At 35.9% G+C, this 14,447-nt stretch overlaps 1 pseudogene; it reads right to left on the bottom strand.

Moving 5' to 3' along the window:
* The window catches only part of LOC149146959 (putative serine/threonine-protein kinase PBL8 pseudogene), a 142,789-nt pseudogene that overhangs the window by 51,326 nt on the left and 77,016 nt on the right, over positions 1-14,447 (bottom strand).

The raw sequence follows: 14,447 nt of genomic DNA, 5'->3' as shown, positions 1-14,447 counted from the left end.
AAGCACTCAAGGTTGCTATTCCAAGCAAGTTAAAGCAATCAACTCAACACTTGGGATCAAATCCCACAAAGCAATTCTATACCTACTCTTCAAATTCCTTTAAGCTTTTGAAAGTAAAACCAATGAATTATCAATATAATTTTACAATAATAAAAAACAATTAGAAGGCATTTGGCGAGCTCAAATTGCTCATCCGTTAGGCTTGAACCAACATCTCTTCTTGAGAAATTCAACAATTCTAATTTAATAATCCTATCGACCTCTCTTTGTACCTTATGGGACAATTGCTAGTAACAATAAAAGGAAAATGTGAACGTTTTTTCATAAATAAAACCTAACAGAATTTGGTTTTTTTACGAAGTCTTGCTTTTATTAGTTTTCTAATTATGCCGTAAGGCGTTTCCCTCTGAGATGAATTCCCCTAAATGTCTTTCTGTCATAATCTTAACCGTCAGATCTATTGTTAGATGATTGAACAATTATCTTTACACCGTAAGGCGTTTCCCTCTGAGATGAATTCCCCTAAATGTCTTTCTGTCATAATCTTAACCGTCAGATCTATTGTTAGATGATTGAACAATTATCTGCCGTCGAAAGAAAACATTAAAAAAATCAATTAAACCTAGCGCATCCGTCCGTATACCTTTTTGTGCACCAGCTTTTTCTGCATGAGGAGGAGGAGCGCCAAATGGATGAGGAGAGCCACTTAGGGCAGATTTTTCTGCAGGAGGAGGAGCGCTAGGCCAGGTTTCTTGCTTTGCGCTAGGCCAGGTTTCTTGCTTTTACTTTTTTTTTTTTTTTTTAGGGTTATCTTTTTTTCCTGGTTTTCTGGTTTTTGGTCTTTTGAGTATTGTTTACGTTTTGTTAATAACATCTTTGTTAATCTTATCACATATTTCCTTACAGAAAATTGGGTTTATCTTTGAAGAAATTGCAGGGCTCATTAGATTGGAGAAGACTTCAAAATTGTAAATCTCTGTTCTCTACTTGTGCATTAAATTTTTCTGCAGGAGGAGGAGCGCTAGGCCAGGTTTCTTGCTTTTACTTTTTTTTTTTGTTTTTAGGGTTATCTATTTTTCCTGGTTTTCTGGTTTTTGGTCTTTTGAGTATTGTTTACGTTTTGTTAATAAGATCTTTGTTAATCTTATCACATATTTCCTTACAGAAAATTGGGTTTATCTTTGAAGAAATTGCAGGGCTCATTAGATTGGAGAAGACTTCAAAATTGTAAATCTCTGTTCTCTACTTGTGCATTAACTTGTTATGAGTTATTTTCTTTGGTTTACTTTTAAAATATATGCTTTATTGGTTGCTTCCAATGAATGACAAAATTTTTTTCCACAGTTTGTGGGAATTGTATAAAATGGAAGCCTAGTGTGCTATATTGTATCTCAGATCTGTGTGTTGTTCTTCTTAATATTCAACCTTTTTGAAGGCCTACCTCTCCTACGTATCATCCCTCTCTCCTAACTCTCACATGTACCAATCACAGTGTAATTCCCTGGGTTTATCATAACTCTCACATGTACCATTCACGGTGTGCTCTGCCTTCTCTTTAATCTTCTCCTTGAAATGAGAAAATTTTTGTGTGTCAGAAACTACCAAGTGCTCAGATTTCTCGATTTTATTATGTCCTCTCTCTTTGTATGATTGAAACTAATTTATTCAAAGCATTTGAGAGCTGGAATTATTCATGATACTTCATAAACTAGACGCCAGTAGCGAGCACGTCTTTTCAAAACCATCTGAACTTTTGACGATGGCAGAAATATTTCAAAAATGACAATTAGGAAAGGGTCAAAGAATTGGTCCTCTGCTGATAATCAAATTTTGAGATATTCCCAAATTATACAATTGACATAAATATACCAGTCAAAATCTTGATTCTCATATATGAACATTTTCTTTATAAATTCTACCAAATAAGTTGTGAATACCACATTTCAACTCAATTTGAAATGAAAGGCTGAGAGGCTAGAGTTTACCTCTCTTTTCTATTACTTGCATCTCGCCAAATTGTATTGACCTCGAAAATTGTTGTAGTCATCCCTTTGCTATCAAGTAAGATAGCTCTCATGCCAACTACGGGGTTACACACTGAAGCCTTAACAATTTTGACTCACTTGGTTCGTTGTCTTCACTGCCACTGTCTGTTCTTTTTCTATTATCAGAAATGAGATTGCATAACTTTTTTTTTATCGATTTTGAAGCCTCTCCTTAGAGTGCTAATGATTTAAAAATATTTTTTCATGTTGATATATTTTTTGAAACATTCTCATATGCAGAAAGTTGTCAGTGCAGAAAGTTACTACTAACAGTTTGACACTTTCCATGTTGATATATCTTGTGCAACATTCCCAAAAGCAGAAAGCTATTAAAGTAGAAAGTTACCACTAACTGCAAGAAAGTTAGAAGGCACGATCCCAAGTCTAGCTGCGAGAATTGGGCAGACTGATGGAGAAGGTGTTGGATACTACTGGACTTCTTGCTGAACATCTGAATTTGAAAGGAGTGTGATTTGGTAGGAGATTGATACAGCACGAGGTGACAATTTGGGGAAATTGTTGGTATTTTTTGCTTTCCTTCATCGAATAGGAACTGTACACCACCTTTCTGTTTAAAGATTCCTGGTCAGTGGTATGTTTTCATTGGATCAACTAATATAGTGCTTCCCACTTCTTTCTTAAATCATTTGAATCCACCGGCACTTTTGATCACTTGCACTTCTTATACCATTGTATTGACGATGTAAAATATGTAAATAATTGTATAGCAAATTCAATGGAGTTGGCCTGTAGATGATCATAGTTCATTGTTTGTGATCGACTTGACTGGTGGTGGCCTCTATATACCTCTATATCCTATGTTTCTTTATCAGCCCATAATAATAAAAGTTTATTACAAATGTGTGTGGTGCTTGTTTTTGCTATTGTTCTTTGTATTATGTTTGGCACTTTTTATGAAGTAACCGCGATGATGATACTTCAGGTATTTCATGGCAATGTTGATTTTCTCTGTCTGATTTATAAGATTTCTGTTGTTATTTCATTGGAGGTTGCTATGCACTGTATCATCTCCAAGTGCAGCCGAGGATAGTTAACAACAAATCGTGAACTCCTATGGAAAATGAGCTTTCAAAGGATCTAAAGAAAGTGAATTCTCAAGGAATTTATGTCTTATTTTTAAAACTAGGGTTTTAAGTATATCACAATGTTCTTTAAATTTCCTCAAGTCAATGGCAATGGTTGTTAGAGCGTTGTGGACTTACAGGAATGAAGAATAATGAATTTCCAGAAAATGTTGTGTTCAAAGATATCCTTACAGTGTTGAAGTACAAGTAGGCATTGCCTGACATAAAATGGATAACTAAATAATTTTAATGATAAGACAATCGGTATGGTTTATATATGGTTTAAAATTAAAAGTAACTCATCTAAAATAGGAAAAACAATCAACATTAATCATCTTAAATGCATTTGAATCTTCATCTCAGATACTTTGATTTGCAAAGCTTGGGGACCTATCTTAGATACTTTGATTTGCAAAGCTTGGGGACCTATCTTAGATACTTTAACTTACAAAGCTTGGGGACCTATCTTAGATGCTTCTACTTGCATAACTTGGGGACCTTGGACGAATCTAACCAATTAGTAATTTGACCTTCCATTGTGACTCAACAATATCCATAAAAGGTCAAATTGTATGATGAAATTGATGTTTCAAAGCTCATTTGTCAACACAACTATCTGAAACTTTTTATAGTTGAAATTGTCTTACGTACACTCTACCATGATTGCAATTTTTTAAATCCAAAAAATAGTTCAAAGTTTCGTAAACTTGTCTTTTGTTAATGACTATGCAAAAATATTAATGATGTGATCACTTATCTTGCAATAAATAAGATTCACAATATCTTTATTTTGTCAAATAATGGGCATGAAACCTCCACATACACTATCTTACTACGAGCAAGAAGATTCACAATCTCTTTATTTTGTCAAATAATGGGCATGAAGACCCTAGGTCTCAAGGCTGCCTGTGATGGTTTATTTTTGGTGGCTCGGTCTAACATTACTTTATTTGTTGTCAATACTCTCACTACCAAGTTCAAACGTTTGCCAAGGATACGTCCACATGCTAGAGGCTGTGATAAATTTTTCAAGTGTCTCATTGTTCATGGAACAGCTAAGCTGCAAGTTAGTAGAGATTCAGGGGATTATACAGTTTATTTGTTTGGTAATTGGCAGGACAGAAGGTATTTGATGTTGTGTAAACTTGTCTGCTTTTTGATCTGGATCTTTGTTGCTTTCAATCAGCTCTCTCTTGATCTCTGTAATTGTAATTTGAATATGCACTATACGGTTTTACTATTTCATCATTTTTGTTTCTTACAAGCGACTTGACTTTTCATAGGATCTTTGTTTTTTTTCAAATGTTTAATTCCTAATTTGATTTTGTTAAACCAGGTATAGGTGGTTTCAGATCACATCCCTAATGGGATTAACATTGAATCTAAATTAGGTTAAAGAAGATTTGGGGTATTTATTTCCGTTCTTCTCTTTTGTGATACATGAGTACTACATCAGGCATACTGATGGTTGCCCTGTGTATTCAGAAGCAGAGAAGCAGCATGTGATTCAGTGTTTGGAGGCTACCATTAGATGAAGAACATCAGAGGTATGAGTCCAAGGATCAAATCCATGGGGGAAATTTATTCAAAACCCTAAGACTTGGGATTCCCGATGCATTCAAATTTGATCCTTTTTAAATTTTAGTCAGTTTAGTGTGAGTTTTGTTGATGATATTTTATGAATTCAGGGTATGTGACTGGAACTCTGCACCAATGACCGTGTTGGGCTTCTGTCGGAGGTGACTCGCATATTTAGAGAAAATGGGATGTTAGTTACAAAAGCAGAGGTGTCAACGCGGGGTGATAAGGTAGCTGATGTGTTCTATGTGACTGATACAACTGGAAACCACGTTGATGCCAAGACAGTAGAAGTTGTTCGCCAAGAAACTGGACTAACAAATTTTCAAGTAAAAGACAACTGTATGCATACAAAATCTCCTCCAAGGGAACCTGCCATCCAATTCTCCCTTGGTGATCTCTTCAAATCAAATTCAGAGTGTTTTCTCTATAGTCTTGGATTGATAAAATCCTATTCTTAGATGTTGTATTTTGGGCCTCTTGCAATGGAATTAAGTAATTGCCTTTGAAGGTTGTATCAGTATGTATGGATGATGGTTCTCTAAAAACCATCGTCGTTCATCTGTTTTCCACTGTGACAATTACCTTGCTAAAGACAGAAATTGGGTACAATAATGCCAAGATCTGGAAAGCACAATACCACTGGGATTTGCCAAATATGATTTGTTGATCATCGAACAGAAGACCAGAAATGGAGAAATATTCACCACATTGGCTGAACATGGCCCTGTCATTTGATGACCCAGGAATTGTGAAATTGACCTCATCATAGAGAAGTCTGTAAAATTGGTAGAACTAAAAGAAGACAGTGCTAATTACAGTGGTGGTAGGAGAAAGGAATTAAATCCACCTAATCTAGAATTGCTTATACAATTTGTACAAATTACAAGCTGATAAATAGTCTTTTTTCTACAGAATGACAACTCTTCAAATTACAGAGGTAAAGACCATTGATGAATCACAATGTTAACATAGATTCTAGTGCTTGACATAGATTCTTAGCACTTCTTGGCCTTGTAGGAAGTAAAATACTCCTTTTAGCCACTGGAGTTTCCTTTGAAAGTAGAAGGCATGATCCAAAGTCTATTTGTAAGAATTGGGCAGACTGATGGAGAAGGTGTTGGATACTATTGGACTTCTTGCTGAACATATGAATTTGAAAGGAATGTGATTTCGTAGGAGATTGGTACAGCACGAGGTGACAATTTGGGGCAATTGCTGGTATTGTTTTCATTCCTTCATCGAATAGGAACTGCACCCCACCTTTTTGTTTAGAGATTCCTAGTCAGTGGTATGTTTTCACTGGATCAGCTAATACAGTGCTTCCTCTTTTCTTAAATTATTTGAATCCACTGGCACTTCTGATCACTTGCACTTCTTATACCGTTGTATTGATGATGTAAAATATGTAAATAATTGTATAACAAATTCAATGGAGTTGGCCTGTGGATGATCATAGTCTATGTTTGTGATCGACTTGATTGGGGTTGGCCTCTGTATAGCTCTGTATCCTCTGTTTCTTTATCAACCCATAATAATAAAAGTTTATTACAAATGTGTGTGGTGCTTGTTTTTACTATTGTTCTTTGTATTATGTTTGGCACTTTTTATGAAGTAATCGCGATGATGATACTTCGGGTATTTCGTGGCAATGTTGATTTGCTCTGTCTGATTTATAAGATTTATGTTGTTATTTCATGGGAGGTTGCTATGCGTTGTATCATCTCCAAGTGTAGCCGAGGATAGTTAACAACAAATCGTGAACTCCTATGGAAAATGAGCTTTCAAAGGATCTAAAGAAAGTGAATTCTCAAGGAATTTATGTCTTATTTTTAAAACTAGGGTTTTAAGTATATCACAATGTTATTTAAATGTCCTAAAGTCAATGGTAATGATTGTTAGGGGGCTGTGGACTTACAGGAATGATGAATAATGAATTTCAAGAAAATTTTGTGTTCAAAGATATCATATCTTTACAGTGTTGAAGTACAAGTAAGAATTTCTTGACATAAAATGGATAACTAAATAATTTTAATGATAAGACAATCGGTATGATTTATATATGGCTTAAAATTAAATGTAACTCATCTAAAATAGGAAAAACAGTCAACGTTAATAATCTTAAATGCATTTGAATCTTCATCTCAGATACTTTGATTTGCAAAGCTTGGGGACCTATCTTAGATACTTTGACTTGCAAAGCTTGGGGACCTATCTTAGATACTTCGACTTGCATAACTTGGGGACCTTGGACGAATCTAACCAATTAGTTATTTGACCTTCCATTGTGAATCAACAATATCCATAAAAGGTCAAATTGTATGATGAAATTGATGTTTCAAAGCTCATTTGTCAACACAACTATCTGAAACTTTTTAGAGGTGAAATTGTCTTATGTACACTCTACCATGATTGCAATTTTTTAAATCCAAAACATAGTTCAAAGTTTCGTAAACTTGTCTTTTGTTAATGACTCTGCAAAAATATTAATGATGTGATCACTTATCTTGCAATAAATAAGATTCAAAATATCTTTATTTTATCAAATAATGAGCATGAAGCCTCCACATACACTATTTTACTATGAACAAGAAGATTCACAATATCTTTATTTTGTCAAATAATGGGCATGAAGAGTCCACATACACTATTTTACTATGAAAAAGAAGATTTTGTATTGCATAATACATTGAATCTATTGCTCAAATGAGAAGCCAACCTCATCCATTATGTGGATTCACATTTATTTTGTCAACATTAAATGCACCCTTATATTCAATTTTAGTGGTCAATAGTTCTTCCTGCTTCTTACAAGACCAAAGTAACTGACTAGTTTCATATTCTTAATGCAATACTTGATATTGTGCTAATATGTATCTTTCATAAACAACCCTTTTTGTGGCCTCTAAGCAACTCTCTTTCATATCCTACATGATTTTGTAGACCACACTAACATCAAATAATATATCAAATATGCTATGAATCAAGTAAATGAGGCTCCAATAGTCTTCTTGTACTGAGTACCATTAATTTTCAAAGGCACACTCAGTCAATTTCTCTCTTGATTGATATGGTGCCAAAAATGGTTTATAGTGTTCCATCCTAAACATGTATAATGAATGGCGATTTATATTTAGGTAAATAAATATATTGTTATCCATTTGCAAAACTTGCTTCCATAAGGAAAAATACAACACACTCAGGTTTGTAATTGTAAATATCTCTATTTATTGTTTTTTCAAACCCAAAATTAGGTTGACACTACTTCAATTTATGATTAAGTCACCAACATGTAAGTATCATCGCTTGCAAAATATAAACACTACAATCAAATTCATGATGCTTGAAACCAAAACTAATAATCAACCAATCTTCTTATACCACACTATGGAGGCTTGCTTCAAAGTGTAAAAGGATTTCTTTAGTAGACAAACAAGATTGTGGCCCTTCTCAAAGCCTTGGGTTGCTCCATATAAATCTCCTCATTGAGAACACCATGTAAAAAAATTGCTCCATATAAATCTACTCAGTGAGAACACCATGTAAAAAAACACTATTGACATCCAATTGATGTATGTTATAACTCTTATACAGAATGAATAATGTGTGAAAGAATAAGTAGTTAAGAGTTCATATTTGTAGTAGGTGCAAAGATTTAAATGTAGTCAATATGAATATGATCTTTTTGAGAGAAGATTTTTGTGATGAGTAAATTTATGTTTCTCAATAACACTTGCAGATGGTAAATTTAGTCTTGTAGACCATTAGACATTTAATCACATTCTTTCTTTATGCCTAGGGAACTAAGTATCAACTTTTATTTTTCATCAAAGGAATTGCACTCTTTAGTCATATCATTCTCCCATTTAGATTAAACTTGTGCATCTGAATGTCTATTGAGACCAATTCCTTTAGGATACATGCCATGAAAGCAACAATAACACATGATTTCTATCAAGTCTTTCTTGAGTCATTTATCATACCTACATTAACATCGACAACTTCAATTGTCTTAGTCAACCATTGGAGAAGACAAATGTCCCTTATAGATGGAATTTTTGTATGAGATTCACCATGAGAATTCATAGTCAAATGATTAGATAATCCATTGCTTGTAGTCAATTATATTGTAAAAGATCCACTCAAAGTGAAATCCATTACACTAGTTGATTGCCTAATGGAAAAGCTAGTCAATGCATTAGTTAAGGTTGTATAATAATATGCTGATATAGAATTTGTCATAATCTCAAATGCATCATTGCTTAATAATCCATATGGGGACTTTAGTTTGGAAACCCTTGGAAGTCTACTTGTTAAAAGACAACATCCCACCTGCAAATAACTTTTCATTTTATTATAATGAAAAATTTGTAGGCATTTGCCAATTTGTAGCAGTTTTTAACCTTCATGGCCAACCTTCAAGCAACAAAATTTGTTACAATTAGATGATTTATCAAATAAAGAACAGAGCTTCATACATGTATGATTTTTCTTTTTGCAATCATGACTCCCATCATGACCTATCAAATTTCGGCATTCCTCCAATTCATTTCCTTGGTGTGATTCAAGAGAGAAATATGTGCACTTTTCATCGCAACAATGGTTACCCATACAAGAGTGATCAGAGGAATGGCCCTTCTCTAGAACACATTGCCAAAAACATAAAGAACATTTACAAACACATACAGAGAGTCCCTGTTTCAGTTTTGCAAGTGATAAAATTGCCTCCAGTTGCAAATTTTGTACATCAGCATTCCCAGAAAATTTTGCAGTGTTGCAGTGAAGCCACTTTTCAACACGATCACACCGTCTATCAGACAATGGCACTTAGAAATCGAGAAATTTAGAGTGCCAAAAATCACCATTTTTGCCTCTCCTTTCCAAGACACATTCTAGTTTCGATTTGAGATGATACAAAATTTTTCCATTTGACGTAGATTCATCCAGAGCTGCAAGCTCCAAGCCAGTGTCCTGCAAATCTAGAAGGAGATCCCCAATTACCATTGGAGCGTCACTTACCTCTTCCTCTAAGTCAAATTGGCAGCCTCCAAACATTGAATCATGATTAGATAAGCCATTGCTTGTAGTCAATCATGCATGGATTCACTTGACTTTGAATTGGCTCTGGATAATACAAATGTATTGCGTGCATTCCAAATTGTGCTCAAGGAGATTTACACTAATGTGAGCAAGAAAATGTTGAATTCAGATTCCTATAAGTCTCAATTGTCTCTCAACAGAGTTAATATTATGGATGTATATGGAGATGGGGATGGAGTGGAACCACCCAAGACAAAGAATTCTTGCTGTTGAGGATTCAGAGAAAAAGCTCCTTTGTTTCTGGGCCTTCTTCAAACAATTGTATATGTGTCCTTAATTGGAAGAACAAATATGCAGCATAAGCTATCAGCATGATGATGCTGCTGACTCTAGACAGTTGTAATGTTGATGCAGCTGCTTCACTATATGCCATAGATTGTTGAAGGTCTAAGGGTAGCATGAGACACAGTGAAGCCATCATGAGAAGACTGGAGTCGATTCCAGAAATAACCTACGTCATATAGAAATACAACACCCATGGCTAGGCCTTAATGAATGAATATCATGAGCAGGTCGGACTTGTTTTGGTGGCCTAGGTTGTTAAGAAAAAACTAAAAATGTATCACATGCCTTTTCAAACCGTTGTTCTTTTTTCATGTTGGAAATTCCTCCACAAAAGAGAGATGTGCCAAGCACAAAAAGTAAGTTGGAAAGAAAAGAGCCTAGTAGAGAATACTTGACCACATTGGTCTTCCCATGGTAAAGTGTAAACAGTGCAATGAGCATCTCTATTGCATTTCCACATGTGGCGTTGAGAAGCCCACCAACTATAGGAGAATTAATTAACAATATATTTGCATCAGTTACTTCGAAATGTCAAACACTTTATCATATATATCAATTAGCTTATATCTTGTATCCACAAATATGAGTACATAGTCCATATACATATAAGAATCTCACTTGTTGGTCCAATGTAGAATGCAATTTGTCTACAACAATTTACAATAAAACATCAGATTGTAGAACCAACAAACATAATATTTTATGAAGTCACTGCACTGCAGTGACCATTCCAAGTGTATAAACAATTGCAGTATAAGGTATAGATTACACGTACCCTATGTACATATGCCATGCAATTTTTCACTTACTCTGTGACAAAGCTTATACGTTCGGCAAGAGGTGCAAGGCCAAGCAAACTTATGATGAACACCCAAACTTGCAAACAAAAGAATGTGGAAAATGATGCCAGAAAAACTTACAGAAAATGTCAGAAATGATAAACTTTCAAGTAGCATGAACCCTCCGTCCTTTCTATTGATAAAATTACAGAAATGATGATGCTTTCAATAAAGAGCTTGAAAGACAACTTGTTATTGTTAGATTTCTTACAATAGATGGGCTGGAGATTCAATTTTTGGTTGCTCTGTTTCTTCCACTCAAAGAGGATGAGTTCATTTCCATCACGTATTCCTCCCACATGGCTATCTGTAGCTTTCGTATCCATATTCAAATTAATGTTGTTCACAGGCCTCAGAGATTGATACCTATTTCCAACATCTACAGTTAAGGTCCACAAAACAGACTGCTCTGCCTTGTCATGATTATAGTCTGCCAAGTATATCTGTTCAACAACACTCAACAAAAACTATGGATTAGGGGACCACCATTGTAAATAGCTCTATTGCAGCCCATAATGCCCAAGACCCTAGCATTCCGAAACCCTGAGTTAAGGTGGTTTATAGCATTGCAGTGAATAAGACTTCTCTACATATCCAGAGGAGAGGCTATATTAAACAATGAAACTAAAAGGAAAAGGGAAATAGAAAGTTTTACCTAGTCCCATTCTTTATCCCCGTGTTTCAGAGCATGTCTGCCTTGTTCACCAAGGTAAACGTTGGGAAGCCAACTTCATCCTTGACTCGAAGGCCCCATGAATCTACTTTGATCCATTACTGACAAAAGGTTCCATCGAACAGGGGAATAAGGATAGTGATTAACCATCAATTATTAGATGAACAAATTCTTTCAGCGAGCTTCAAATAAAGTAGCTCAAACTGATGAACATACCTGATGAGGATCATGTGCGTTTTCCAGCGCAAGCACTGCAACATCACCACGAGCAGCCAAGAAAAACTCTGGGTTGGCTTCACAATTAGTCTTAAATGTATGTCCTTATGCCTCAACATTAGCCTGTGGTGGATAGAATGAACTCTGCTCACCTCGTGGTGGATGAACTCCTTGTGAAGCACCCACTGTTCAATTTACCAACAAATATTAAAAATCAGCACTCACCCAATTACACCTGAACATGAAGGTGACGTCCCCTGGGTGGTGAGCTGCAGAGCGGAGGAATTGCTTGGGCCGGAGTTTTGTGGTGAGCTGCAGGCACAGAGTCGAGGAGGAAGGTGCGTGAGCTACAGAGGCCGAGTCGTGTTGGTTGGGGGAGCAGCCCGCAGTTTAGCAATTCCTCCATTTCGAATTGGAAAGGGCATCAACTCTCCGCTGCAACAATTCCAACACCAATCTGATCTGTCAGAGAATGTCAGGATTGCCAGCTCCGATCCGATCTGTCAAGAAATGTCAGGAAATGAAAGTGGAGCAGTGGATGGAGGGTGGCAGAGCTAGGGGAGGGTGGCGGAGGACGAAGGAATTGTCGACGACCGAACCCAGACGATTTTTTGGGCGGTGACGGAAACTGGGCAATTCCTTTGCCTAGGTAGACTACTCCAAAAAAATCAATTGTGTAAATACAAATAACACACCCTACAAAGTGATGTCTTCTTGAATATTGATCAATATGAGTGATTTTCCCTTCACAGTTCTTGTGTTTTGATTCTTTATGAATAGGAATTGATTCATTCAACTAAAATTGGTATTGTTGATTTTGATGGCACTTTTGTTGTCTAGCTTGATGATTGGGTGTTGTGCTGAATTTACAAGAAAAATGGTCATTCTCAGAGAGTGCAATGGGTAGAACGAGATGAATCACTGAGTGTAGATGAAGTGATGGCTTCTTTTCCTGATATTGATTAGCAAAACAAACTACAATTGCCCAAAATTTTCTCTTTCAGTGGGTTGTTGGAGAGTGGCGATCCTTTCATAGATGGTTTTTTAAACGATGAAGCCATGGATGGCAATGGAAACAGCAGCAGACTACCTCAAGTCCAGTCCTGCAACCTCTCTGAAAACAATTTTAGCAATAACAATGACAACACTAGTGATTGCCGATATGAAGTTGTCCCAAAACAAGAATAATTAGCAGCGGAGAATGACAACAAATTCAATTCTCTCAAGAGGACCCTTTCCTTAGCATATGGGGACGATGAAACCAACCCTGCAAAGAGATTCAACAACATGCAGGACAACTACAGCTACAACGTCAACAATAATGTTTCAGCCTTGCTTAATTCAATGCAGCCCAATCAAACTTTCCAACAGCAGAACTTCCTAAGCGCATGGAATGACAGTCAACAGAATTTCAGACTTCCCTACATTCAGAACATGCATTGGCCCACCTAAGCGAACGGAAAAAAAAATACTTCAATTCCAGAAGCGCAGGTATGCGAATGTGTTCGGCCTTGATGGCAGCTGTATATCATAAACAACTTTGGCTGTCTAGTCTAGGAAGAAGAAGACATGCCACTGGTGAGATTGTAAACTACATAGCTGTAGATGCATATCGTTTTGGAGAGTTTCCAAGGTGGCTGCATTGGGGTTAGACTGTCCCTTTGAAAATTTGTGCAGCAATTGGCATCCTTTTTGCCACAGTTGGATGGGAAGCTATTCCAAGTTTGCTCATCATCATTCTTACTCTCATTCTAAACAAACCTCTGGCCAAAACGCTCAAGAAGTGCCAAAAATCTGGCCAAAAACTCTGCTAGCTCTAATTATTTAGGGCATTCAGACTTCTGGATACTCTCCAGAAAAAACAATTCAATGCCTATGAAAAAATTGCAATGTGGCACGAAAATCATATTATGATTGTTTAAACTGATATAATATGCAGCTTTCATCATAAAAATAAAAATTCTAGCACATACTACTTGACACAACATTACCATTTAGAATAGCCATAATTGTCCAAAGGACATAGCTGGCACAAATGCCACTTGAATGAAAATAACGTTGAAGTACAATTCCCATTCTAAACTCTAATTTCTGCATCCCTGTAATAAAAGTGGCATCATATAGAATGTCTCAAGATAGGTTTGCAATTAGCTAAGTAATTAGACTGTTGAGAGGCCATGATTGATAAAATTTGTATATATTATTATTCTCCAAGGACCACGGAGCTAACTAAAATCCATTTTTATATGATTTGTGACACAGGCAGAGTTAGTCAATATTACCATACTAGGATTAATGAACAAGAGATGTCTCTCTGTACGATGTTGCCATGGAATATAATAGGCATAGGAACAGTGTGGGCTGGAGGAAAATATAGAGCTCGTTCATGAGCCCAAGCATTTGTTTTCACCTCCTTATCAACCACCTGTGGCTTCTCTGCGTCATAAGGAATATATCCTAGCAGGGGTTTAGTTCATCACAATGCGATATGGTTTAAGGTCTTCATATTTCTAGGAAAATACATTAGAATGTTGTTTGAAAAGATTAACATACCTCTCCTTAAAATTTTGTATATCAATATGGATACCTAGTTGTTGTTTGCGTGAATTCATTTGTTTAACTTCAC

Source organism: Pinus tabuliformis, chromosome 9, assembly GCF_031772625.1.
Source record: "Pinus tabuliformis cultivar Carrire ecotype Pingquan chromosome 9, CPIR1, whole genome shotgun sequence".
Lineage (NCBI taxonomy): Eukaryota > Viridiplantae > Streptophyta > Pinopsida > Pinales > Pinaceae > Pinus > Pinus tabuliformis.
This window is presented reverse-complemented; position numbering and strand designations above follow the sequence as displayed.